Source organism: Callithrix jacchus, chromosome 12, assembly GCF_049354715.1.
Source record: "Callithrix jacchus isolate 240 chromosome 12, calJac240_pri, whole genome shotgun sequence".
Taxonomy (NCBI): Eukaryota; Metazoa; Chordata; class Mammalia; order Primates; family Cebidae; genus Callithrix; species Callithrix jacchus.
This window is the reverse complement of record NC_133513.1, coordinates 46779635-46807170: the sequence shown is the minus strand read 5'-3', so window position 1 is coordinate 46807170 and position 27536 is coordinate 46779635. Positions and strand designations below refer to the sequence as shown.

The 27536-nt window shown below is 38.7% G+C and overlaps 1 long non-coding RNA gene across 1 annotated transcript in view; it reads left to right on the top strand.

Moving 5' to 3' along the window:
- The first annotated feature begins 2521 nt into the window (after positions 1-2521).
- The window catches only part of LOC103796666 (uncharacterized), a 42470-nt gene continuing 17455 nt past the window's right edge, over positions 2522-27536 (top strand). Inside the window, exons 1-5 of the long non-coding RNA XR_001906601.4 lie at positions 2522-2616; positions 5229-5318; positions 7335-7552; positions 9080-9217; positions 10696-10735. This is a non-coding gene — a long non-coding RNA (uncharacterized LOC103796666). The remainder of the gene's footprint in view (positions 2617-5228; positions 5319-7334; positions 7553-9079; positions 9218-10695; positions 10736-27536) is intronic.

Genomic DNA, 27536 nt, shown 5'->3' with positions numbered 1-27536 from the left:
CAGAATACCCATGGTTAAAGTTAACATATTGTAAAGGTTATAGGTAGAAGCTGTTGTCAACAAATGAATCTTGATTGAGATTCTGGCTCTGTCATATACTGGGTGTGTTGGAGTGAAGGGCTTCAGTAAAATAATAGTACCTTGCTAATGGAGTTAGCCTGTTTAATCACTATTACAATGTCTGAATGAAATGCTGCAGGTTTAAATCCTCTCAGCAAATTGCCTGATATACCTTGATCCCTCAAAAAGTAGTAGTTATTATTTATTAGACAATGTGGTTGAAGCTACAATTGACAGAATGCAAAACCTTTGCCAGTAGGTTCCATGATTCTGATGCAGTATACATTATTTTTTAATCCAAGAATCTAGAAATTGGCAAAAAGAAGAATGGAGTCAGACCTGAAAGAAAAGCCAGGCCGGGCACAGTGGCTCAAAGGAGGCTGAGGCGTGTGGATCACAAGGTCAAGAGATCAAGACCATCCTGGTCAACATGATGAAACCTCGTCTCTACTAAAAATACAAAAAATTAGCTGGGCATAGTGGTGCGTGCCTGTAATTCCAGCTACTCAGGAGGCTGAGGCAGGAGAATTGCCTGAACCCAGGAGGCCGAGGTTGAGGTGAGCCAAGATCGTGCCATTGCACTCCAGCCTGGGTAACAAGAGCGAAACTCTGTCTGAAAAAAAAAAGAAAGAAAAAAGGAAAAAAAGAAAAGCCAAGAAACCAAAAGAATACTGTGGATGTTAACCAGCCCAAAGAAAAGAAGAAACAGTAATAGAGCTGGAATACATAGGATTCTGGGAACCGTGGAGATGAAGAACAATAGTGAACAGGAATGGAGGAATAAAGGTCTGAGGAAACTGTCAGGCACTGGTGATTGTAGGAAAGTTTCCTCATCTATAAATGGATAAATTTGATTAATAAAACACTGCTCATGGGAATTACAATAAGATTAAATAAGTAACTATCCATATGAACATTCAGCACAATGGCAGACAGAGAGTAGACCTAGTCAAGGTCAGCTATTACTATATCATAATGATGGTATTGGGTAGGTCATGGACATCTTCTGCAGTTAACACTTAGTCATACCTGACACAGGCCTTAAGGCAATAGAAATTACAAATGAGTAAATGTGGATTTGAAGACACTAAAAGAAGCACTGTTGGCCGGACGCAGTGGCTCAAGCCTGTAATCCCAGCACTTTGGGAGGCCGAGGCGGGTGGATCATGAGATCAAGAGATCGAGACCATCCTGGTCAACATAGGGAACCCAGTCTCTACTAAAAATACAAAAAATTAGCTGGGCATGGTGACACATGCCTGTAATCCCAGCTACTCAGGAGGCTGAGGCGAGAGAATTGCCTGAACCCAGGAGGCGGAGGTTGTGGTGAGCCGAGATCGCGCCATTGCACTCCAGCCTGGGTAACAAGAGCGAAACTCCATCTCAAAAAAAAAAAAAAAAAAGCACTGGAATGAAAAAGCGGAAGACTAGAGAGAAAAGGACCATAATGCATAAACATTATGTTAGTGTTCACGGGATCAACTGTGGCTGGATTGTTGATTCTGTCTAAACCTTTTGGAAATTAGCATGTATTTTAAGTCTGCTTCCTTTGCTCATCTGGAGTTTTCGCTTATTTCTAGCCTCAGGAGAAGCTTTTGTGACCATAAGAATACTGAAAGAAAAATTAAACAATTAAAATTATTACTCCCACTTAATAGAAGAGTGAGGTTTGGAGATATCTAGGGATTAGTTCATAGTCTCCTAGCTCATGAGTGATGACTAAGGTTTGAACCCAGTCATTTTCCCTAAATGAGCTCCTATTCCATTCTGCCTTGTTGCTATATAAGGAGCATGTTAGATATTTAAACATGAAGGTGGTAACCCCCATAAAACTGAACAGCAGGACAGATGTTGTTTGCTGGAGGCTGAGCCAGATCTGTCTATGAGTGCCAAATTGCTGTCTCAGCGCTGCTGCTGATGCATAGTCTGCTCTCCTGCCCCAGGCACTAGGAGCAACAGGGGGCACCTTCCGTACAGCACAAAAGTCCCCTAAGCTGTAGGAGGCATAGCCATGTGACTCCACTGAACTTGCTTTAATACTTAAGCCACGTGCAGCTGGGACAAGGGTCTAGCTTTGGTCAGGATGAACTTAGGGGCTGCCTACAGAGTCCACCTGATGTCTAGGTCCAGACAGTGCCTTCATGGCAAATGTATTTTTCAGTTAAGCAAATTCTGAGTAACAACGGAATTTACAGTTTTTATATTTTATTAATGAATGAGCTTACATGAGATATTGAAGGCGATCCATGAGCATATGCATATTTATGTCATGAAAGCACTTTGGGTTTATTTGTATCTTAGTACTGCAGAGGCACAGTTGGTATCTGGCACTTTAAAACAAGCAAAATGAAATCCTTTTCTTTTACAATTATATAAAGCTAACTTACGAATCAGGAAGTTACCCTGCAAATCATCTCATCTACTATTTTTATAAATGAGATGACTGATGTCTCGGGGCACCAGTGGAACTTGGTTGTGGTCAAAAGCTGACGAGTATAGCAGCCTGGATCTGCCCCATGATGCCTGGACTTGGGCTTCTCCACCCTTTTGTGTCTGGTAAGAGCCACATACATATAAAGTACCAGTTCTCTATTTTTCATCTTTCCTTTTGTTTTTGTTCCTGTTTCATTGCTTTATTATCCAATTCAATTCATAATTTAATAATTTTCCCATTCTTTATCTCTTTATGTACTTTGTTCATTTTCTCCCCTTTATATAGTGTGTTCAATCTGTAAAAGCTTTGTTTGTTTTTTCTGTTTCCAGTGCTTATAAAATGGAAACTCAGGATAAGTGTCTTGGCTAATTTTAAACAGCTATCCAGAAACATGTTAAAACTTCTTTTGCTATCCATCTTATATATTGATTTACTTATGGCTGTACCACATTTTCTTTTCTTTTTTTGAGACAGAGTCTGGCTCTGTCACCTAGCCCAGGCTGGAGTGCAGTGGCACGATCATGGCTCACTGCAGTTCACCCTTCCCTGTTCAAGGAATCCTTCCACCTCAGCCTCCCAAGAAGCTGGGACTACAGTCCCATGCTACCATGCCCAGCTAATTTTTCTATTTTTTTGTAGGGATAAGGGTTTGCCCTGTTGCCCAGGATGATCTCAAACTCCTGGGCTGAAGCACTTTATCCACCTCAGCCTCCTAAACTGTTAGGATTACAGGCTTGAGCTCCCAGACCCAGCCCATATTTTTTCAATATAGTTAACACTATGGGTCATGACCTTCATATTACTGGTAGTATGACAGTGCTATACTATATATAGCATGAGTACTTGCGTCTTCAAACTTCTAAAATTTTAAAAGAGGAGCTCACACAAATTTCACTGGTGGGATGTTATGTTAACTAGTTTCAGCATTTCCGAGGGAGAGATTTTATTGTGATGCCTCATAAAATAATTACTATCCAAATTTTAAAAAGCATAAAAGTACATTTTCAACAACTACTGACACATGAATGAGCAGACATCACAACATTAGCACATCTTTCTCAATTTACATATTCTTTGAAAATCTCATTTACTGAGTTTCTTTATGTCTTCAGTTACCAAGCACTACCTTGATTAGCCTAGATTAATCAAAATTTCTTTAAGGAAATTGATCAGTTAAAAGTCTTTCTGATGTAATCTGTCAAGCACACGTGATTCAATCCTATGGTATGTACTTAACTTAGGCTTTCCTGGGCTCATCTTCTTCATAGATACCCCCATGAGACTCCGGATATGCCTAGGCAGGCTGCTGGCAGTGTAGGTTAGCAAATTTTTTATTTGCTTAAGGGTATAATGAATTTCATGAATACTGAATGAGTTTAGACCAATGGCTGAAAACAAAGGTTAAGTCCATTGTACCAGACTGTGGTATTTAAGCTACTTTCCTCATCACACCCACTTCTAAGGAATCCACCTGTCCTTCAGTCCATAGATAGCCTTTCTTTTACTACGTTACCCATGTTCTTCACTTTTTACAGCTATTTGAACCAAAGATGAGCACTTCATGCAAAAGCAATGAAATAAAGCCCAGACGATGATTTTTGACTTGACATGAAGAAGCGAATGTGGTTAATCACAGTTTTCTTCAAGAAATCTGAAGTAAAAAATTTTGAAAGAATTAGTTCATATGTAGGGGGATAGGTAAACATATGAAAATACAAGACTGATACCTTGTCCTCTTCCATGTGAATAAGTATGTTTATTATTTAGTGTAATCATAAAAAATATACTTTGAATTCAGGAATAAACTTCAAAATAGAACACACTATCTAATATTGACTTCCTAAATAAATAACGTCTATGCCCCTTTCCTATATATTTCTGATTCCCTAATCAGAAATATAACATAACAATCCTTATAAGTATAATAATTATAAGCCACAAATTCTGTTTTCCTACCAATGATCAAGCTATTTGTAATTTTCTTTTTCATTAGAATCACCATGTGCTTTTCATTTTGAAAGCCCAGTTTATCTGATGCCTGGACTCTTTCTATAGCAAACATTTCAAGTAAACATATTTTATTTTTATTTTCATGCTCAACATTTTTTTTGTTTACTTTTTTTTAGTACAAAGATCATGAGTAAGGGCCCATGAAATAAACAGAGTTTATGATTCCCCAGTCAATTTTAGTTTTAGCCCACATGTTTCCTTAAAATCAATATCCTCTTTTGGGGAAAAAAAAAAGATGACATTTCTTACAACTAAGAAAGAAACTAAAACATGTCGTAGTAAATTGAGACGTCCTGATCGTCCTTAACATTGACAGGAGTGTATGGAATTCTCTTGCTGTGGGAGACCCTCAGCTCACCTGGCTGGGTATCAGGAGGGAGCACTATGGCGTAGGTGTACTTATGTAATCTTCTTACCAAATTTCCTAAAAACGTATAGCAATGCTTTCTAAACACTGGTTCCTGGACCAGAGTCCATCTGTAATGATTTTTCTAAAAATGAGAAAAATTTGTTTTTAGTTACTTTTTATATAATAAAACGTATTAAATTTGAAAAGATGTTCTTCATGTAAATATCTCCTCCTTTCTATATTCTGGAGTTCAAAAATCCCTTCTTTTTTGAAAAGATAATATTAAACAGTGTTTCTTTCTCAAGATCTTAAATTTGCTTAGTAAAATACTGGCCACCATATGTTAATCCAAATGTACATTTTAAATTTTACTAGAAAATTCAGCATGGAGACTACTGAAGTAGAATCAAGATCTGCTGGAAAAATAACCATGTGTTGAACCGGGAAGCCATACAGAAGCCAAAGGTAAGGCCAAGAATGATCACAGGCCCTACAATGAGTTTGGTATAGCCAAGGGTGTCATGGCTTCTCCAGAGCTAAAGGTCGGTCACCTTGGGAGCTCACAAACAGGAGGAGGAATATGAGGGCCAAAGTTTCAGTGATTTTGCTGAAAGAGTAGTTATCCAAGAATACTGTTTATTACCATGACTACAGCGTTACTGAGAGACATTTCAGGAGAAAGGAAAGAGTTTTGCTTTCTGCTTCCAGTGTGCTTCTTGTGCAGACTCCTGCTAAGTCACGCAGCTTCTCCAGGTTGAGCTCCTGTCACACACAAAAGTGGGTGTCTCCTGGTCTGTGAAACCCAGGAAAGAGGGATTTTTTTTTTAAGCACAAAGAAATTGGACAATAGACTTAAAGTTAATGAGATTCATGGAATCCTGTGAACGTCCCCTCTTTTGTACACTTGTGTATGGTTTCACTTTACTACCTAGGCCTATGGTTTCTAAACCTGGATGGATATTAGAACACCTAGGAGATTTATATAAACACCAAAAGAGCACTGTGATGAGTCTGGAGGCCTTGACCTTCTCCATGGTGTGCCCTTGTGTAAGCCTCTTCATTCCAGTTTCTCATTACAAAATGAAGTCACTGGAATAAATGATCTCAAAGCTTCCTTTTAGCTCAGATGTTCTGCAATTCTGTTCTTTTACACCACATCTACTTTTCCCCCAAAAAGGAAATAACATGTCTTGATTCCAAGATGGAAAGACGAAGTTAATTTTTAATATATTTCCATTCATTTAAATTTTGAATTAAAAAAAATGAAACAACTCAAGTGCCTGGTTTTTATCTTAAAGCGGAGATCGCAAAGAATTAGAGTATCCTTTGCTTCTTTTGTGGGGAGTTGTGGCCATAGTTCACTGAAGGACAGCAAAGTATCTTTGTTGGCACACCCAAAGGACTTGCTGGAATTACAGAAGTTGCCAGAAAGCTGTTCACTGGGAAATGTCTCATCAGAAGCATTCTGCTACAAAACCACTTGAGGAGATTGTGGGAGGAAGCTGCTGGTCACTAGGAGTTGCTGGCTGCTGTGCACTACGGGACCCAGACACCAGAGAAAGGAGAGGTCCTGCTGGGGAAGTTTTGTGTGAGACAGGAGCTCAACCTGGAGAAGCCGCATGACTCAGCAGGAGTCTGCACAAGAAGCACACTGGAAGCAGGAAGCAAAACTCTTTCCTTTCTTCTGAAATGTCTCTCAAGCACTCTCCACTACCAAAATTTAGCATTGTGTTTGCTAGTAGAGAAAAAGTATTTAAAGGCCCCAGATCCACGTTCATAAAGCCAGCTAAAAGAGTTAATTAGAAGCTGAGATGCCATAAAGTTGATAACAGCACAAGCTTTTTGAGGGAGACAACATGTCTGACTGTTCCTACGTTCTTCTGCCTGGAGAACAAAGGGATTGCAGAAGGTTTGTGGAACCTGCCCTTACTGTGCACATCAATTGTTCTGTGTGGGTTGTCCCCAAAGTCCCCACTATGGGAGACTGGTCCACGCTCTGGGTTTTCCTTTGATTTCCAACATGTACCCTGTCTTCCCCCTCTTCCTAGCTTACCACTGGAACTGGTCTCCGGCTGTGGGTTTCTGACCTTGGAATAGTTTCCTCCAGACACTTCCTCAGTATTCTTTGATTCCACAGACTCTAAAATGGGGAGAAATTCACAGAACTGTGTTTACTTTACTTTTTTCAGTAAACTGTGTTTACTGAACTGACCCTAAGGAGAATTGAAAATAGCTGAGTGTATTTTGTCATTGCTTCTCATGAGAGATTAACAGCTTTCAATGTTGGTTGTTTAGCAACTTTCCTTAAGCAGAAAAGCCAAAGCATAGAAAAGTATCATCAGTGCCACAGTCCAATGTTTCACAAGGATAGGAAAAGTGGCGGTTAGTATTTTGGCAATTTGATTTTAGAGCATAGAGAAGCACAGACATGGTAAATGGAAGCAGTGTATATTGAATGTGTTTTTTTTCTTCTTCATCTAGAACTTCATATTGTCACCTGCATATTGTAAATGATGTTCTGATTGGAGCTACCAAGGGCCCTAGAAGCAGAAAGTACCATCAGTCCCAAGCTTTGTTCTGCATAGGAACAGGTGTTATGAAGTATTGAATGGAGAAATCTCAGCTGCCCCACAGAGGGCCCCATGGAAGAAGAAAATTTTAAATATGCCAAGCTCCAGAGTTATCCTTCCTCTCTACAGGTCTTGAAAATAAATCACATTGAAATCATATTGGCCTGTCCAATGTTGATAAAAATCTCAGGGGTAACTAAGTAAAAATGCCAGTCGGTTGGAGTGGTGACTCACGCCTGTAATCCCAGCACTTTGGGAGGCCGAGGCAGGCAGATCATGAGGTCAGGAGTTTGAGACCAGCCTGGCCAATATGGTGATACCCCATCTCTACTAAAAATACAAAAATAAATAAATAAATAACCGGGCATGGTGGCATGTGCCTGTAGTTTCAGCTGCTTGGGAGGCTGAGGCAGGAGAAGTGCTTGAACCCAAGAGGTGGAGGTTGCAATGAGCCAAGATTATGCCACTGCACTCCAGCCTGGGCAATAGAAGGAGAATTTATCTAAAAAAAAAAAAAAAAAAAAAAAAAAGGCAAGCCAAGACCTTTCTGTTGCCTATTTATTTAAACTATTACCAATCTTGGGGCTGGTTTGCTAAACATTTTTCTGTATGTGTATGTATGCATGTACATGCATATTTGTGCCCTATTTTATTAGAAATTTAACATTTTGATCTTTTATAATATAACTTTTTTCTACAATTATAATGATAGTGTATCATAATCATAAACACTTAAGGAAATATAGAATAACAAAAAGAGAAAGATTAAAGTCCCACCTTGAACAGAATTTCATTTGAGAGGTCTCTAAGTACAGACATTCACTATTTTGATGAGAAACAGGAAGAAGAGATAGGGTCACTACACATTCCCTTGTTTTTGTGTCTTTTGATCTTTGTCACTTCCCTGTAATGCATCCAACTCTTCCCAAGTTTCAGCCAAGATTCAATAATTTTAAATCTGACCTCTTAACTTTTAACTTGTTTTAACATCTGAATGCCCATTTCTTTTCCACATATATAAGGGATGAGTTGTATTTTTTTAGATGTGCTTGTTGGATGAAGATGTCTTTAGATATTCATTACAGGACAAAGTGAGGGCCTTGGATTTCCTCCAGGGCATTGAGGCAAAATGACCACAAAGCTAGTTTTCCAGATGAGGCTCTTCAGAAGGAAGCAAGCAGGCACACACAAAAGGCTCAGTCAAGGAGGACTGCACTGCAGAATAGAGAAATAGCAGTTAATAAAACAAAATGCCATCAGAAAAGTGTTCATGATCTGAAGACCAAACTTTTATGGTGCAGACAATCTGATAGAGCAGGTACAAATTCCTACTTCGCCACTGACCAGACTTGTACACCTGAGTAAGTTACCGAACAACTTGTTACCTTTATTTGTGCATAAGTGATGAGGGTTGTTAAGTATACCTTCTTTGCTGGATTATTTTCAGAACTACTACTCATTATTAAAAATCTAGGCAAACTCCTGGTGCTGAAGCACAGGAGATACTTGATAAGCACTGCTCCCGCATCTCTTCTCCCTTGCTGCTGATTTATAATCTTGTGGTGTCTGACATTGAGAGAAAGTTACTTTTGAAGTCATTTTTTTCCTTAATTTTTTTTTATTCAGTATGTGCCTGCCTCTCGTTTCCTACCTTAGAGTTTGTAACCCCAGGTTAGCAATACTGAAGGTGTTGCTATGGCTACCGCTATACTGTGACTTCAGGTGGTGAGAAAGCTGCAGGAGGCAGAGTCTGTGCTTTCATGCAGATGTCCTCAAGACAGCAGAGAAGGAAGGGTAAGCTTTGTGAAGGTGCTTGGCTGTGAAATTCTGGATATGAGTGGGCAAGGATTGGCGTCACACCTGCAATGTGAGGTCTGGGCATGTCAGACACAGACAACATACTCCCTCCAGCATCAGGCCCCTGCACATGAGCAAGCGTCTCATTCCAGAGACTCAAACACAAATTCGCATTTCCCTACATTTTTGTCTCTTTTTGTAAATCTCTTTTCTATTTCCACCTAGGCATCCTTTTATTCCTTCCTTTAAAACAGGTTCTCCTTGATTTTATTCTCAGGAAAAAAAAGGTCAACACCCTTTTTCCTTTAACTAAAGTTGCTTATTGAATTGATTCAGTTTATAGAAGGCAGCAACATCCAGGCACTTTGCTTTTCTCCCATGTCATCATGAGATATTCATCCCTCCACTTTTTGTCCAGATCTCATTGGCAATTTTTCTTTATTTAGCTTTACTAAGGTATAATTGGCAAATAAAAAGTGTGCATATTTGAGGTGTACAATGTGATGTTTATATATATATGTATGTGTGTGTGTGTGTGTGTGTATACACACACATTGTGAAATGATTTCCACACTTGAGCTAATTAACATATCTATCACCTCATGTAATTACCATTTTTTGCATGTGTGATGAGAATACTCCAGAGCTACTCTCTTAGTAAATTTCAAGTACTGAAAACATTATTATTAACTGTAGTCACCATGCTGTACATTAGGTCTCCAGAATTTATCTTAGAACTGAAAGTTTGTACCCTTTGGCCAGCATCACTCCTCGATCCCTGATAACCACTGCTTTACTGTTTCTGTGAGTTCTACCTTTTTACATTCCCCACATAGGCGACATCACACAGCATTTGCCTTTCTGTGTCCAACCTATTTCACTTAACTAATGTTTCCGGTTCATCTATGTTGTCATAAATGGCAGGACTTCCTTCTTTTTGAAGGTTGAATAGTATTCTATTGTGAATATACACACGGCAGCTTACTTATCCATTTTCTGTCAATGGACACTTAGGTTATTTTCAAATCTTGGCTATTGTAAGTTACACTGCAGTGAACTTAGGAGTGCAGATTCTTCTCAAGGTGCTGACTTCATTTTCCTTGGATATATGCCTAGAAGTGGCATGGCTGGATCATATGGTAATACTAGTTTTAATTTTTTGAGGAAACTCCATACTGCTTTCCATAATGACCATATCAGTTTATGTTCCCACCAACAACATATAAGGGTTCCTTTTCTCTGCACCTTTGGGGAAATGCAATTCAAAAGTACATTGAGATATCACCTCGTACCTGTTAGCATGGCCATTACCAATTGTCATTCCAACCTGAGACCACATCAGTCTACAGTTTAACAGAATGAACTTATTAATCCAGTCAAAATCCTCAATAAGAAAGGCAAAAATTATGCATTAATTACTTCTCCAAGCTCTGCACTTGTCATTTAACATACGCTGTATCATTTCATCTTCCTAGCTATCCTATGGAATAGTTGACATTTCCTCATTTTACAGAGGTAAGTACTTTGCCTGAGGTCACAGAGTAAGTATCTGAGTCACTATATACTGATATAGTGCCTGATAGTATGTAATTGCAAAGCCAGCCCTCATTCTTTCTGTTTAGTTGCCTTATAGTGACATAGACATATTGCATTCAGCGCAAAACATTGCATCTATGTAAAAGAATACACAGCATTAAAAGCTACCAGTTATAACCGGCCAGTAGTGTGTCTGACAATTTTTTTTAAGTCAGTACAGTATTCATCACTGTAACCTATTTTCAGAATTGCTAGTCTTTGAAAAATATGTATCTAGGGAAGCAAAGGAAAGAACTGATGTTGCCTGTGGCATTTCATGTAGAATGCATAGTATTATATTCCTCAGCTCCCAGAAAATGAATTCCTGTCTTTTTCTCACTTCTTAGAAGGTTTGGTCACTATTCAATATAACTGAGAAAATGTGCACGTTATCCTATCCAATCTAATGCTCTCCTTCTGCATTGAGAAATAAGGAGGCAAAGGCATGCTAGAAATAAAATGGCCTTTAGACCATGAATAATCAGGGTATGATCCTAGATACTTTCAGCAACCTCATGCAATTCTTCATCTTTATAAGAGGTGGCCATGGCTCTGTTTTTGCAAGGGTGGATGTCATGCCTGTGATGTGATGTCTGTGCATATCAGGACAACCCTATGTGATATGTTCCCTGTTATATCAGGCTCATCCAAATAAACGATAACTATATTCTGGTGTCTCAAGCAAAAATTTTTTCTGGTATTTCTGTCTCTATTTTCGGTCTAATCCCTATTTCCAATCATATATCCCTATTACTATTATAAAGATTCAGTGAAAATACATATTTAAAGTTCCTAATAATTTATCTGGCACATAGTAGATGCTCAACAGAATGAATTTCCTTGTCCTTGTTCTTTTCCATTTCAAAAGGGAAAGCCACCTACTCTGGTTTTGGTACAGGCCACTCTTGTGTTTTTGACAAATCCATTATTCACAGACAATCGCTCTGTTAGAAGTTCAGGAAAATCAGCATTAATTCAACAAAATGGCACTCTAATATCATTTTCCTGTGGGGTTTAATTATTTAATAAGCTTACAAACACCATATACGAAAGGGAGCAAATAGAACAAATCAGGATCTTGGCACTTTAAAACCTCACAGCCTGGCTGGGGAGAGAATGACCCAAGAAAGAGTGATAAATGTGGAGTAAGGAGTGTTGAATCTGACCTGGGGACTCCAGATTAGAACCCCAGAGTCATAAAGAGTGTGGAAAGTCTCTCTAACTCCAGGCCAAGTGAAGAGGTGATGATGGCATTGAACTCTCCACAAGAGTTAAAGACCTGTAGTTCTTCTAGTTTCCAAGATGAGCTGAAGCCTCAGTCCCTAAAGATAAAACCAAATCTTTACCATAGAAGCCTGGTAGCAATCACCTTTCTCTCTAGTGGTTATAACCAAAGACAACCATTTCCAGGAGTTAGCTGATTAAAAATATTAGTCCCTAATGAACTGTATTTCAATATTAGATGTGAGCATTGGGATCTCTGTGTAATACACGGGAGCAGAGAGGCTTCATCTACACTCTTATGCTGCATTGACATGGTTCAGTTTAAGATACAAATTAGGCAAATGTCTGAGTCATTTGAGAAACCAAACCAACTTAAACTTATGGGTCAAGTTTTATTGGGCTGGGCAGGCTGCCCCAGTAGTCTACACCAACTGTCAGAGGAAAGGATAATTCACCTTCACTTCCAGAGGCTTCCTCTGATTCTTCCAAGAAGGAAGGCTCTCCATGGTGGGGAGCTCTGTGCTACTATAGAGACCCAGGCAATGTCTTCCTTAGGAATCGCTGCTGAAACTATGAGGTATCTTGGCTAGTTTGTGTTTCCTCTCTACTACCCAAGTTTAGAGAAGACAAACATTGGAAATGAAAGAAAGGAGTAGACCTTCATTCAGCCCACATTTGGGGTCAGACACTGTTCTGTGTGCTTATCTCCAACTGTGCTAGACATCAAGTCTATTGCGTAGTCACAGAGATTAGGATCATGGAGTTTCAGTGACTTTCCCAAGGTTACTGAGCTGGTAAAGGATGGAGATCAGATTCAGACTCATGACTGAAAAAAAACTTACATGGTTTTTTATAGTACCACACTGCACGTACTGAAAGGACAAGATCAGCAGTTCCTCTCTTTGTTTCTCTTACTTTCCTTTTTTATTTCCTCCTCTGTCTTTCTTGGTTTTCTCTTCCTTCTTTGTGTTTCATCTCCTACCCTCACTCTTGATGATAGCTGGGTGGCATAGAGGTCATGCTTATTGACACTGGTTCATACTTCTCACTGCACATCATTTTCCAATAAAGTCAAATTCCCATCTAGGGGAAAAGCTTTCAATGTAAAGTTAGAAGCCTACATTTTATGTCCCTGACCATCAAATTACAAGCATCATTAGCTTTCTTCTATTCTCTCTTTATCTTTTTAATATATATTTGGAGTTATTTATTGCTTAAGACATCAGTTTGTTGAATGACACTTCCGGTCATTGCCTCCAAAATATATAGGATTGTTATGGTACTATATGCTTCAGGCAGTATTAAATTGCCAAAGGAAGATTAACTCTTTTCCTGCAGTTTAATTCTACAGAAAATTTCCATTATATTCATATGTGTTGTTTCTACTCATGATTCATACGTGGTGGCTGGAAGCATGAGGTCTGTCTTTCATTTGCCCCTAGTGTTCAGGAGAGTATCTCATTGTGATGGCATGAAATGCAAGGTTAATATTACTCAACAGGTCACATACACCATTTGCTGTCCACCACGAAGAAATACAATTAAGATTTTAAGCAAATAGACTGTCAGAAAGGAATGCATATTGCTCTTAAAGGCACAACTTCAGTATCATTGAAGACTCCAAATGGCTGCAATCCCCACTAACAACATTGTTTATTTCAGAGACTGGTAGTTTTTTAAACAGCTGATGAAGCGCAAATGTAGGTCAGTGTTGGGAAATTATGCTAAGAAATTCTCCATACCTCAGAACTGGGCCATGCCTTGAGGTCAGCACAAACATAATCACACCAATGTCTCAATAATCACGCCTAGCTCACTCTTAGCCAGACCTGCCCAACTCATTTAAGCAGCCACATCCAACTTTATACAGACAAAGTGAAATCTACAAATTCTTCTAACTCTGACATGCTCACTTTGTTAACAGATGATGAAAGGGAGTCAGAGTGTAAGTTAAAATAGTCAAAATTAGGAGAGTGTTTCAGTTATCCGATAGAGTGTAACAAACCACTCCCAAACTTAATTGCTTAAAGTAACTGCCATATTCATTTTGCTTACTAATCTGCAATTTGGAAGAGCTGGAAAGAAGGGGGCAGCCCATCTCTGGTTCACTTGGCATTTGCTCAGCCACTCAAAATAATGATGGCATCCTATGAAAAATATCTGCAGAACCTGTAATGGAGAATGAGTTATTAAGTGCTATTTGGACATCTAACAACAGAAATGCCTTTGGACTCTTCCCTGAGATGGAATGTCTATAGCCTTAAATTAGAGAGAGCCTGCACTTAATCCTTGAGAGGGTAGCGGTTCTTTTGACAGTCTATGGGCCCCTTCTTCCGAAGGGCTAATTCTTTCTCTTATCTAAAGAATGATAAATCTAAAAAAACGCATACAAACTGTGGAGAACCACTAAATTATTTAATTTTGTGTTTAAAGCACCTTTTAAATAAAATGTACATGGTTTAAAATTATATAGTTCTAATCAATTTTGCTGACAGAAACTCCACACAATAGGCACAATAATCTTTGGGAAAATAGTATACACCTGTGTGTGTTCGTGTGTGTGTGTGTGTGTGTGTTTATATATATGTATACACATTTACATATTTATATGTGTGTACTTTATATTCATAGTTATATAGAAAAATTATTTATGCATACCAGGATCATAAACAACAATTTTTATACAATAAACTTTTTCTAAAACATTTTTCTTTCTACATTGTGTGTGTGTGTATGTGACATGTGTGTATGTGTGTGTGGTGGGGGTGCATATAACACATATCAGCTGGGTTAATAAAAATCTCTGAGGTCTTTGCTTACATTACCTGGAGTAGTGTTATTGTGCCTTAGGTTGGAGGATAATAAAGAAGTCATTTACCCCGTAATGTGCACCAAAGTATCTCTTATGATGTCTTTAACTGAGAAGCCAAGCAGATCCAGAAAAAGTTTACTCCTGTTTTGATATCCAAGCTTCCTTTAGTGCATACCAGGATCTCCATACGAACTATGGAGAACCACTAAATTATTTAAATTTGCGTTTAAATCACCTTTTTATCTTAATAAAATGTACACAGTTTAGAATTATCTAGTTCTAATCAATTTTGTTGACAGAAACTCCACACAATAGGCAGAATAACCTCTGGAAAATAGTACGTGTATGTGTGTGTGAGTGTGTGTGTGTGTGCACACTCTTTCTTGAGCATAGAAACATTCTAAAACTCCCATGCTACCTTTCAGGAATAAAAAACATTTCCGAGCTTTCTCAGATCCTAAATGCTCAGTATTACAGACATTATTTCTTAGGAGGACTGTTTACTTCTCACACTTGTTTAGCTTTGTCCTTTGCTACCCCGCTAGCTTTTCTGGGGGGACTTTGTTTCCTTTCTGGCCTGATTAGTTGTGAATGGAACATTGGGATTGTTTGTGCTTAGGATTTACTGATACCTATAGTATAATCACTTTTTCTTTGATTCCACTTCTAGTAACTGTTAAACTCTGAGGGAAGTTTTATTCTCAGTACATCCACCTAAATCTTTTGACTAAGTCATAAATACCTCCTCTCTCCTAAGGAATTAGATGTTGAATTATCAAAAAATTATCAAATAAAACACTGGAATCAGGTGTCTCCTGTGTCTACTGTAACAGCCCATCCCTGAGGTAGTAGAAACAATGGACAGGGCTCAATATAATTTAAGATATTGGAATATTAGAAAGGAAGTTGGAAATGGGAGTTTTAGGGAACAAGTCTAAAAAAAGGCATTGGCTAATATTTCCAAATAGTATCTTGTCATGATTGGTTTGTAAATTATGTACATTTCTTGTTTATCTATGAATGATCTGCTCTACTAGGTTCTGTATGCTTTATAAAATGAAGTAAAAACTATGGTGATTCAAATAAGATCACGATGGACACCCTAATTTCATCACTTGATACTTACTGATCCTTATAAAATTATGAACTACTTTATAATTTTGAATTCAGTTTTGTCATGTATAACATAAAAAACTTCATAAAAATCCAAAAATCAAATAAATAATGAAAGTAAAACACAAAATACAGCACCTGACATTTTAAAAGCTTGCTATTTATCATTTTTTTAATGGCATTCATTCCTCTGAATCATGATTCAGACAAGAGGCTTCCTTTGTGTTTCTGTAAGAAGTCAGCTAAAACATTTCTGTTACACACTGGTCAGAATTGGAACCCAGATTCATTTGTTTAGGCACATGATTCTCCATGTCTACTCCTCCAAAGGATGTCACAGAAAAGCTATGAGCCTATTACAGAAGAATGGGCAGAAGTCAACCATGCATTTGCTCAGAATTAAGTTATCATGTGACAGCATGATAGAAGCATCTGAAATTGCTTCTAGAGGATCATCTGCAGTATGTAGGATTATTTAATTGGTTTGTTCTGTAGTTGAAGTCTGGAAAGTTAGAGGCTAGAAAGTATGGACGAAAAGCACACCCAAAAGTGAATCAAGAACATTTTGAGGATGGAAAACATTTTAAATCAGTCCATTCAAAAGACACATTAAATCAAAAAGAGCAAAAATAAAACAGATGACTGATTTCTCAAAAGAAGTGATAGAAGGCGAAGATATTGGAAAGATATCTATAAAGAACAGAGTAAATATAATTGTTAAACTAAATTCGTTTCACAGTAGACTCATTCTTTAAAAGAGAAGATGAGAGGCCAGGCATGGTGGCTCAAACCTGTAATCCCAGTACTTTGGGAGGCCAAGGTGGGTGGATTACCTGAGGTCAGGAGTTTGAGACCAGCCTGGCCAAAATGGTGAAATCCCATCTCTATGAAAAATAAAAAATTAGCTGGGCATGGTGGCAGATGCCTGTAATCCCAGCTACTCAGGTAGCTGAGGCAGGAGAATCATTTGAACCCAGGAGGCGGAGGTTGCAGTGAGCTGAGATCACATTATTGCATTCCAGCCTGGGAAACAAAAGCAAATTTTGTCTCAAAAAAAAAGAAGATGAGATAGAAATATTTGCCACACACACACACGCGCGCGCACGCACACACACACACACACACACATAAAGAGGGAGAGAAAGAAAATTTCTAGAAAACCATCATTTAAAAAAGATACTAGAGTTATGGGAGAAGAAATATAATCCCAGAATAACACATATAAATACAGAAAGAAATGAAGAACAATTTAATGGGTTTGCATGTTAGTAACTCTCAATGAATACTAACACTTTAATATTATAAAACTATAATAACAGTATATTTAAGATTTTTAAAAAATATGTAAAACTAAAATATTCAAAAGAATATGGTAGCCTATAAATATAGGCCTGTAATCCCAACACTTTAGGAGGCTGAGGAGGTTGGATAACCTGAGGTCGGGAGTTAGAGATCAGCCTGACCAAAATGGAGAAACCCCATCTCTACTAAAGTTACAAAATTAGCCGGGGGTGGTAGCACATGCCTATAATTCTAGTTACTCAGGAGGCTGAGGCAGGAGAATCTCTTGAACCTGGGAGACGGAGGTTGTGGGGAACCGAGATCCCGCCATTGTATTCCAGCCTGGGCAACAAGAGTGAAACTAGAGCAAGAAAGCAAGAAAAGAAAGAAGGGAAGAAGGGAAGAAAGGGAGGGAGGGAGCGAGGGAGGGAGGGAGGAGTTCTAATGTTTCCATTGTCTGGAAAGTGGTAAAAGTAATTTTAATTAGACTTAAGTAAATTTTTTTTTAAAAAAAACATTGTGCTCTCTAAGCTAACCACAAACAAGATATTAAAAACATATTTAATAAAATAGTGTCTAAAAGAAGAGAACATGTGATTTTAAAAAAATAAAAATACTAGAAAGGAATGCTGACAAAAAGTACCTAAGTTGTGACAAACTGAAAGAACATGTAATGATATATTTAAACTCTAATATATTATGAAATAATCTAAATTGAAGTGAACTAAACATTTTAATTAAAAGAAACATATTAGACCATTAAAAACTATATTATCTTAAAAGCGATAAATCTTAAATGTTAGAACAAAAGGTACTGAGAGTAATTGAGTAGAAAAAGTATGCAATGCACAAACTAAGAAACATCAGGCATAAGTACACCAATGCTACATAAAAGTAGATATTAAATAGGAAGCATTTAAAGAGTTAAAGAGGAATGTTTCAAAATGACTGAAGAATGAAATCCACAAAGACAACCTCCCAGTTTTAAATGTGTGTGCCTAATAATACATCCTCAGATTATACAAAGTAAAAACTGTAATGGAGCAATAAACAAATATGCAATTATTGTGAAGACAATAACACATCTCCCTCAGAAACTGATATAGCAAGAAGACAAATATCAAAAAGAACCCAGTTGGACGCTTTTAAACTTGACTTAATTGATATGTATACAATATTACATAAAAGCACTACCAGAATAAGCATCATTTTCAATTGTAAGTATTCACTGATATTTATTAATATTATATCACAAAGAAACACAAAAGAGTTTAAATCATTTATGTATTTCCTGAGAACAGGGGGATTTAGCTAGAGAGTGATAACAAATAGACAACTGAAATTTTCATACATCTTAAAATTAACCACAAAGAACAAAATTGGACAAAATGTTCTACTGAGTACCAAGATTTTTATAACACTAAAGCTAGTGTTGTATATGTACCAAGCAGAAAAAATTGAAACAGAATGGAAAGCTCAGAAATAGAGCCACATATAGATGATTACTTGCTTTATGACAAAGGAGACTTCAGAGCAACAGAGAAAGGATTTTTTAAATCACCATGAGGCATTTAGGTAGTCATGTAAAAATTAATCTTTATTCTTAATTCACATAATATGCAAGAATTGAGTACAGGTGGGTTATAAATCAAATGTAAAAGGCAAAGAGTAAAGCTTTTACACAATAACATAGGAAAATATTTCCATAAACTTATGGTACCAAAGATGCCCTTACAAAAATTAGCCAGTGGTGGCACATGACTGGTATCCGGGCTACTTGGGAGGCTGAGGCACTCGATTCACTTGAACCTGAGAGGTGGAGGTTGCAATGGACCAAGGGTCATGCCACTGCACTCTAGCCTGGGCGACAGAGCAGGACTTTGTCTAAAAAAAAAAAAAAAAAAAAAGTCTTAAAGAGAACACAAAAAGTTAATAAATAAAAACAGGTGATTACTAATTGGAACTATATTAAATTAAGCACTATGTTCATCAAGGCACCATTAAGCCAAGTCACAGTATGAAAGATACTTGCTGTGTACATAGCTAACAAAGTGTTTTATGTAAGAAGAGCCCCCACAAACAGTAAGAACCCAATGGAAAATGGTAAAATGCCTGAACTGGCATATCACAATTGAGATATGCAAAAGTCCAATAAACATTTGAAAAGGTGCTTATCTCATCGATTATCAGACATGAAATAAAAACTAATATGAAATATAATTGTCAGATTTTACAAAAACTAACAATAATATTTGTTGGGGAGGTGTGGAACAATGGAAAGCTTCACAGTTTTCTGTTAGAATTATATGTCATGTCCGTGCAACCCCTTAGGTACATTGGCAGTATCTTGAAGTTCATTTCATATGTATGTATATTCCTGACACAGCAAGCCTACTCTTTAGTATATTCCCAATATAAATCTATGTACATTGTAACAGCATTATTTATAATGATCTTATAATGGTAACAATACAAATGTCCATCCATGTTTGAATGAATAAATATACTGTTTCATATTCATACTATGTGATCCTATAGAGAATTGCAAATCAATTAAATTTACATAACAAACATATGAACAACACAAATTAGCCCTGGAAACTTCTGAGTAAAAGAAACCAGACCTCAGAAAGTTCATATTGTACAAATTTCAGTAACATACAGAACTACCTAATGGTGTTAGAATAGTAATGACCTTTGGTTGGGAAGCTACTGAGAGAGGCATCAGTGATTTTATTTATGAAAATTAATTTAGCTAGACATTTATGTTTTGTGAATTTTTCTGTATGTATAATTTTAAAGTTTATGGGAGAAAAACAGGCCAAAATGTAAGTGATCTGGTAAAATTTTGTCAGTAACTTTCATGTATTTCTAAATTCTTTCTTCGAGTGATGTTCTGATAAATGACTGGCGATTTGGGATTGGAAACCACCGTAAACCCATCCTTCTCCTCACTCTTCCCTTTTCTCTTGGTTTCGCCCTGTTGAGTGCCAAGTTCCACATGCAAAACTACAATGTCCTACTCTCTGTGACTACTCTCCCCTAGTCAGCTCTTGGTCTCTTTCTGTAGGGAACATTTGATAAGATTACAGAGTGGACCTGTGGGGGTAAAGGAACTCTAGGCATCACCCTCCTCCTTCTGCACTGCTAGCTCGGGTAGTCAGACTTGAGGAGGGCTTCACTGGCCCAGCAGTGACTTTTACTTGGGGTACCTATTTGCTCTTTGATAATTAAAGGAAGCCTAAGATGAGCGCTGAGGAAAGGGAGCAAGGCTAGCTGCAGAGTAATTCTGCCTCTGGGAATTACTTAGATGATGAGATTGCATCTGTTGTGTCCATCTCAGTTTCCTAGGGCAGGAAAGTAGAGAGCCTTCCATAATCAAAACCCCTTGGTTCCTAAAGGGTTAAGTGTGACCACTTGGGAAGCAGCAAATCCAGGTGAGAAGGAGAGATTTCCACAGGAAGACTACAAGAACTATAGAAAGAATACCTATAACGATGTTGACCTGACCAGCTTGTAATTTCCTGTGTAAAATCCCTGATGCCTTCAGGGACCTGAGTCACTTCTCTGGGTGGCCTGGAGACCTAAATATCAAAAACTAGAGAGTCATTCCTGAGACTCATTTTTCTCATGCTAGAATAAAATGAACCACAGGTCAACGTAAAGCATTGCAAGTACTAATAAATGCTCCTCTTGGCCTCATCCACCTTGACTCATACATTGCTCGATTTAACCAAAATATTGTATGAAAAATGCCCCTCCTTGAATGTCTTGGCTCTGTAGTGGAGTTATCATGAATAGCTATTATAGCATCTTCCTAGTGCAGAGTGTTACCAGTTTAAATGTATTCTCCTTTCCTCCAACTCTAGTCCATAATAATGAATTACCGACAGGCATTTTGTGCAATGTGACCATGCCCCAGTCCTGCCCCTGTCTGCCTTTAATTGGGCTTATCAACTTAAAAAAAGGAGATATGTATAAATGTAGAAAAGGAGAGGAGACTTTATTTCATATAAGAGGTTACAACCTGCAAGTTGGCCATCTCCCAAGCTCTGAAGTACAGCCTCCAGCCAAGACCAGAGACAAGCACTTCAAAAGAGGAGGGGTCGGGATAGGAGCTTTATGCTGAACGGGTTAGCTAAACATATATATTTAATAGCTTACAAGTAGAGTTATGAATACTCATGAAAGTAGTTCAATACACATGTGTATTGAACAAACATGCATATAACATACATCCCATGTTCACTTTGGGGTGGAGACTTAATATTTAAATGTATTACAATTAGGACGTCTACATCCAAAGGCGTTTTCAGGACAAGAAGGCATACAATGTACAACCTCCATAAACCAGTCACAATCAGCCATGGTCAGGGGTCTTCTTACCTGGAGAAAGTTACTAGGATCAGTCTCCTCTGCAATCAAAACTGCAGTTATGGCTGGTGGACCAGGGCATCGGTTAGTAAGCGCCTATGAGCTGGATGAGTTGTAATTGTTTTAATATTATTTATCTCAAGGCCAGTGCTTATATAGCTGCTTGGGAAAAAAAAGAAAAAGAAAAACCCGTGTGGCCGTAAGAACATAGTTTATCCTTTAAGTGTAGGAGTGAGTGACTTAACCCTTACCTGCCATGGCCTTAGGTCCTGTTCATAACTTTGGTGTCTTACTGCTTACAGTGAGACTGTTTTGTCAGTCTTATGATCTCAGGCTTAACATTAATACTAGTCAGTTTTTGTGTCTAAACAGTAAAAGAAGGCGAGGTATAATGAGCTGTGTCTGGCCTTCCATCTTGTCATTGCTAGGAACTCAGTTTCCAGGGTTTTTCTGGGGTTCCCTTGGCCACAACAGCATGCATTCAGTTGATGAGGGCTCAGGATTTTATTTTTAGTTTAGAGGCCTCATAACCAAGGTGGGCCAATCAGAAGCTTATCTGTGAGTATTGAATTTAAGGCTGAGTGAGATGTCATGCCTCTATGTTTGGATAATAGTGATATTAAAATTCAAAAAGTGTGGGCCACTCTTTTTTTTTTTTTTAATGATGTAGACTTGGAAGTGAAGAAACATGGTCTGCCGAGAAGGAGATAAATAAGAAATATGTATACAGAAAAACTGCAAGTCTGACTTCTAGTCTGCATTCCTGCTCTTGGGTTTCAAGAGACACCCCTCTTTTATTATTAGAAGAAATTCTCTCATTTATGCTGATTGAGGTACTGTGAGACGTTTTTATTTGTTAGAAAAGAGAGCTAATACATAGAAATACTATCACACTGAAAAACATATGGGTAGGTATTCTTAGCATGAGCATTACCTAGGCTGATTCAAAATATCTGCTCCTTTAAATCTATAGCTTAGGTTCAAGTAGAGTTTTCTCTCCCCATCTCAAAGACCTCTCTTATCTTATCTTACATGAAAACATTAAGACTAGCTTGTCATCTCTGTTTTGCAGTTTCCCTCTGGGACCAAAGGAGACAGAGGCAGTTATTTAGTTTTGTTTCATAATTGTCCTTCAAGATGTTGAAAGTTGTAATTTTTGGCTTATTGACTTTTATCTTCTTGCAATTTGTTAATGTTTTCACTTGACTGCCTCTTATGCTACAGATGGGGAGAGAAAGCAGCAGCAAGTCATTTTTCTAGTATTGCATGTGAAGATCTTCCAGTAATTCTTATTCCCAAAAGAGCAAACATTCTGGGCCACCTTCTCTTGGCAGAAGGAAGCAGAAGACACTTTTGTGGACATTCCAGACAGCAGTAGAGGAAGTGTGCACATTATGTGCAGACTTGCCTTCCAAATGGTGCTGATGTGATGGAGATCGATCCGCCAGGCAGCAATTATACATTCACAGGGGAATTGATGCAGCTAAATTTACCTTGACCTCAGCAGGATAGTTAGTGGAGTAAATCCCTTCAGGTTCTTGTCCGGGGAAATGCAAATAGACACAGACATGTATGTTCCTCTTTTTCGGGAAACACATGGTTGTCCAGAAGATTACAGATGGATCCCTGGGTCAGATGGTATCTGCAAGTGTTTTGAAACCTTAATTTTCTTAGTTTAGTTTAAGCAGAAAAAGAGGTGGAACCTGTCAAAAATAATAGTAACCTTAATAAAAGTCAGTGAACACTTTTTCACTTAATGTGTGCCAAGCATGGTGCTATATTTATAATTAGCATAATTATAAGGAAAGACATCATTATTATCTTACATTATTGATGAGCAAACTGCAATTCAGGAAAGTTAAGTTGCAGAGTCCCAGGTGTCAGAACTAGGACCAGGACCTAACACAGGAAGTCTGATTCCAGTTTTCAGAGTTTGAGAGCACACTGGGAACTGTTTTTTCATTCATTTTTCAGACTATGAGGCATCTGCCAAGTTTCCACTCCTGAGGTCCAGGCAAAGGCTGTCAAAGAACCACAGAACCAAGTGTAACCTGAGGAGCAGAAAGGAGACCTAGCATAAGGACAGCATGTGGACAAACATGGTCAGCAGGCAGGAATAACAAATAGAGCAGCTCAGTTCACAGTCGGCTGAGATTATGGATAGAAAATGTGTCCAAGCCCCAGCAATGAATGCATTAGCCAGGCATGGGCACGTAAGAACGTCTGCAGTGCTAGCTCTGTGAGCAGGAAAGGTACTCAGGCACCAGGGCTTTCCCAGACAGCAGGGGGAGCAAAGCATCCTTACATCAGTGCATCTACAGTGGAGGGAGCACTGGTCTGAGTCAGAGCCCATGGTGCCCTTCCTCAGTGCCACTCTGTGTCCCAGTCCAAGTCTCATGGCTTTCTGAGCCTCTTTTCTATGTGAGAGGAAGAATCTTTATTTTGACTGCATTATAGCTATGAACGATCCCAAGGAGAAGGGACAGAACTAACACTGGTTGGGACGCCAAATCTCGGTATCTTTTGACCACAGTTCCCAGCATCATCCTATCACAGATAATTTAGCATCTGCCAAAAGCTTTGTAAACTGTCTGTTTTGTAGAATTTCTTGGACAGGGGAGAGTGATCACTTCGTAGGACACATCTATGTTCTTGCCACCTCAAAGGCTGCCCCCATTGTCCTTGCTGTGGAATGATAAATATACCCAACTGGCTTTGCTTCTGTCATGCATCCTTCATCCTAAATTCATTCCCAGGGCAGAACGTTCTATGGTTGGTTCTCAGTTTCTTCTCTCTTCCCTCACCTCAACCTCTTCCCCACCTCTTAATTTTGCTTTGGTTTTCAGTTGGTTTATCTCAGCCCAGGTTCCCTGCTATGGTTTCTCAAAACACTGGGTGCCTAAATTCATGCCTTTTACAACTCACCTTGATTTTTGGATAGTTTTGGTAGTTACTGCTTTTTCCCGATACTTGCCCATGACATTTTAACCTTCGAATAAAACAACTAGAAATCCTTCGATTTTTCTTTTTCACAGGCAGGGTTTGGGGAGATTTGGGATCTTCTGAAATTAAGACTCTTCTGACTCAACAGTCATCTGAGAATCAAGAAAGAAAAATGTGAAAAGAATGAGAAAAATGAACAGTTTAACATTTCTGAAGAATAGACTGGAGATAATATAACATCATTCAATTGGAACTGGGAATCATTATGTATTTGCCTGACAAATTCAGTCCTGATTAATTGTGGAAGATGCCAGTTCAGTGCCAGTTACTTGATTGAGTTGTTTAAATCACCCTCATCGCCTTATCTAACCAATCTATCATTAGAAGTATTTGCAAGATCTAGAGCAACAGAAAAAAAGGCCAGCCCAACTCCTATTTTGGAAGAAAGATTTTGTTGTGGGTTGAAGGTTGGTTTTGGTTTTAATTTTGTTTTGGTTTTCTGAACAGCATCCTAGAATTGAAGGACAATAACAGAGTTGATTCAGTGTAGGCACGCAATGTGATTCGCAGATGAAGGCCCTCATTAGAAACTTCCTGATTTTCTGCTCTGTGTAAATGTTATCTGGTGAATAAAATTATGAACTTCCATGGCCAAACCCTAGAAAGAGACTCTCTGGGGTAGAAGTGAGGGATGATCTCTGTCCATCCTTATGGTTCCTACCTTCTGCTTGTGGGGAGGGGTATCTTCCTAAAAGGGTCACACCACCCTTTGCTTCCTGAATACACTGCTTTGTCTCCAGAGCTCTGACTCAGGGACTTGGAAACCCTGTTGTTTCCACAAGGCTTTCTTGAATTCTGGAGGTGATCACTAATGGAGAAGATACAATTGTTCCGGCCCTCTGGCTCATCACACAACGCTTCTCGGTGCTGTCTCAGCTTGCTCCTTCCGCGGGCTCACAGTGGTGGATGATTTTGCTCTGTCTCCTAAAATGTAAACCTTGACCCCCAGAATCGCCTGTAATTCCTGTGTTCCTTCTCTCTGGTTTCCAGCCCCACCGGCAAGTGCAGACACTCAGCTAACACAGGAGATTGTTTTCCTAGCATTCTGACTTCCCCAGTAGCCAAAAGAATATTCCAGTCCTGATGTCCAATTCACCCTTAGAGTCTGCCCCTCAAATCCCACTCGTAGTTGTAAGGACCTGCCTTTTTGCCAAGACCCGGATTCCTTGAATGAGTTCTCTCTACAGGCACGACTTGCTCATCACCCAGGGGTATAGACTTTCCCTTGTAAAGGGTTATAAGTATCGGAGATATAAGTATCACTATTGTACAACTTTACAAATCAATACACTGAGAAATAAATAGATTAAATGATTTTTCCCAAGTTACACAGCTCACAAAGGACAGAGTTGGGATTTGAATCCAGATAAATTTGAGCACTAAGCCACAGTTATACTTTGCTCATTTCAGCAGTCTCAGGATGCTAATACATATCTTATATTTCATGAAAACAATCTCTCATAACTAACTCCAACCTTGCACTAATATATTTTAAAGCAAGCAACTTTTATTTATTAAGATCTCCAGATAAACCTGTTGAAGTTTGTTATTTATTACTGTACTTCTTGCTCTGAAATGAAACTGGCTGGTAACTTGAAAAATGAATGGCAAATTGTGTCATTGTGCTCTGACTGGTTAAAATCCTTCCTTCTGGGCTGAAATGCTAGTGTACACTGTCAGTTCTTGCAGGAATTTATCCTGGAATTATAGTGCAGACCATTAAGCTTGGGGGTATTCTCAGTCTTTGCAATTTCTTAAGCTGTGGAAGCTCCATTGACTGCAGAAGGCTGAGCAGTAAATGTGCATTGTGAATGGAATGCTTTGTGCTTAGAGAACCCCTGTAGCGAAAAGCAAAGAAAGGAGAATGTCAAACTTGATTCAGACCAACAAGGATCTTGTGACCTCTCTGTTCAACATTACAATATCTGGTAATGTTCCTTTTCTTCCTGAGTAGCTGTTAACTGTACCTTAAGATCTCTCTCAGGAATGCTTGGTTCCCCTAAGACATGCCTGGGGAATGCCCAGGTCCTTTACATCTGCCTATTCCACGCTGACTCCTTGCTGCCTATTTTTCTCTGCAACATCTTCTGACTGGCCCTTTAATTTACCATTTCTTTCCTTCTGTGGCTGGACTTTCTAGCATTAATTCACGACAAGCTCACTATAGGCAGGAGACTGGCCCTTTACTTCCCTTCCCTCAGCCCCCACCTTTCTATGCTGGTCTCCATGGATTTCGTCACTAGTTGGTGTTTTGGCGTAATCGATTGCCGATCTTTGGTAAGAAGCACAGACTTCCCTGAAGCAACCTGGCTAAAAGGACCCCTACAGTGTGGCCAGTCATAGGAACAAGGGTTCCTGACCCTTACATTCTCTTCAAGGCAGTCATTCTACCAGTGTGTTCATGTATATGTGAATTTGTATTCAAGCATGTGTGTATGCATGTGTATGTAACATGGATGCATGCATGCATGTGTGTGCATGTGTAAGTGTATGTATGTGTCTGAGTGCATACATGTGTGCAAGAATACATAAAAGTGTGTGTGCCCATATGCAAAGGTGGGAAAGACAGAGAAAGTAGGTGAATCCTTGACCAACTTCATCAACTTTACTTGATCCAAGCCGGGTGTGGTGGCTCATGCCTGTAATCCCAGCACTCTGGGAGGCCGAGGAGGGAGATCACCTGAGGTCAGGAGTTTGAGACCAACCTGACCAACATGCAGAAACACTGTCCCTACTAAAAATACAAAATTAGCCAGGTGTGGTGGCACATGCCTGTAATCCCAGCTTCTCGGGAGGCTGAGGCAAGAGAATCACTTGAACCCTGGAGTAGAAAGTTGCAGTGAGCTGAGATCACACCATTGTACTCCAGTCTGGACAAAGATTAAAACTCAGTCGCAAAAGAAACAAAAAAAATTACTTGATCCGACAAGTAAC